The 2,031-nt window shown below is 42.1% G+C and overlaps 1 non-coding gene across 1 annotated transcript; it reads left to right on the forward strand.

Annotated features, from left to right (window-relative positions):
* The first annotated feature begins 246 nt into the window (after positions 1 to 246).
* On the forward strand, positions 247 to 319 carry TRNAK-CUU (transfer RNA lysine (anticodon CUU)). Its single transcript has one exon. It is a non-coding gene; the product is annotated as a tRNA-Lys (tRNA).
* The last annotated feature ends 1,712 nt before the right edge of the window (positions 320 to 2,031 follow it).

Genomic DNA, 2,031 nt, shown 5'->3' on the forward strand with positions numbered 1-2,031 from the left:
GAGAGCTGAGTCAAAGAGCATCTCCCCATGGTGGGAGAACACTAAATTCCACCCTCCCATCCTTGTTTCTCTGACAGGCTGGTAAATCAACCCCAGCTCTCTGATGTAGAAACCAGCATCTAACCAGCCTTGTAATAGCCCCTGCTTGCTAGCTGGAGAGTGAAGGAATGAAGACAGAAGGCAAATGTCAGAAAAGGAATCTCAACTCACACTGGGACTGTGCCTTTTGAAGAAATGCTACACACAGCCTGGCTAGCTCAGTTGGTAGAACATGAGACTCTTAATCTCAGGGTCATGGGTTTGAGCCCCATGTTGGGTGCTTGATCTTACTACCTAAAGAGTACTTTTTTGTTTACATGGTGAGCCCAAAATGAAATGCACTTTCTTGCCTCTCAACAATCTTATGCAGGAAATGTCTCTTCCTCTTAGTTTAGATAGCACAGGAAGAGACAACAAACTCACATTTTCACATATTCAAGGGACACCATCATAGGACCCACAGCATCAGGGGCTTGTTCACTTGCACATCTACTAACATGATCATAGACTACCAGGGTTGGAAGGGACCTCAGGGAGGTCATCTAGTCTAACTCCCTGCTCAAAGCAGGACCCATCCCCAATTTTGGCCCCTGATCCCTAAATGGCCCCATCAAGAAGTGAACTCACAACCCTGGGTTTAGCAGGCCAATGCTCAAACCCTGACTTATCCCACCCCCTGAGAGATACCATCATGTGCCAGCAATGCCCCTCTGCCATGTACATTGGAGAAACCAGACATTCTCGATGCAAAAGAGTAAATGGACACAAATCAGACATCAAAAATTGTAACATTAAAAAACCAGTAGGAGAGCACTTCAATCTCCCTGGACCGTCAGTAATAGATTTAAAAGTGGCCATTTTTTAACAAAACAACCCTTCAAAAACAGAGTTCAATGAGAAACTGCATAACTGGAATTAATTTGCAAACTTTACACCATCAACTTAGGCCTGAATAAAGACTGGGAGTGGCCAAGTCACTACAAAAAATAATTTTCCCTCTGTTGATACTCACAACTCCTTGTCAACTGTTGGAAATGGGCCACATCCACCCTAACTGAATTGGACTCGTTAGCATTGACCCCCCTCCACACACACTCTGTAAGGTAACTCCCATCTTTTCATGTGCTGTGTATTTATACCTGCCTATGGTATTTTCCACTCCATACATCTGATGAAGTGGGTTATAGCCCACAAAATTTTATGCCCAAATAAATTTTCTAGTCTTTAAGGTGCCACAAGGACTCCTTGTTGTTTTTAAAAATATTAGGGGCGCAGTAAGGAAATTAGTATCTCAGAGCTTGTGGTAACATCATTTGAAGAAGAACAAGAGGTTGATGTGAAAAAGGGCTAAGGAAATAATGGTATTTCAAAAGGGAAAAGTGGTGCTGTGTGTGTTGAAAGGCTGGCTTAGAAATTTCCAGTTGTTATTTTCTGATCCATCCCACCCTTCAGCAGCTAGACTTCAGGAATGGAAGAGGCTACTGATCCTTCTCTCCAGCTGCTTAATTCTGAAGACTAGTTTATGGAGCTGGGTGAATAGTTTTTGGATGAATATTTTATTTACTGAAATATTTTGGTGGACCAAAAATGATTATTTTAAATTTTGTTTCACCAAGAAAACTGAAAAAAAATAATCTTGGGTCAAGCTGGATGATTATTAATTAGTATTATTATTATATAGGTTAGGCTAGCTAGCAAGGAAGGAAATAAATGATTTGCACAGCTCTACTTGTATGAAAGGTCCACAATCGGAACATGCCTATGCTCTGTTCTGAGGCCGTTTGAGTTTCACGTAGTATCCAAAACCCATCTGAGCATGATGAAGTACCGGTTGAGGGAAGAAGAAGTGAAGATATGTGTTGAAACCTCGCTGGCACCTGACCAAAATGACCAATGAGGAGACAAGATACTTTCAAAAGCTGGAAGGAGGGAGAGAAACAAAGGGTCTCTGTCTGTCTATATGCTGCTTTTGTCGGGGACAGACCAGGAATG

This window comes from Eretmochelys imbricata, chromosome 28 (assembly GCF_965152235.1).
Source record: "Eretmochelys imbricata isolate rEreImb1 chromosome 28, rEreImb1.hap1, whole genome shotgun sequence".
Taxonomy (NCBI): domain Eukaryota; kingdom Metazoa; phylum Chordata; order Testudines; family Cheloniidae; genus Eretmochelys; species Eretmochelys imbricata.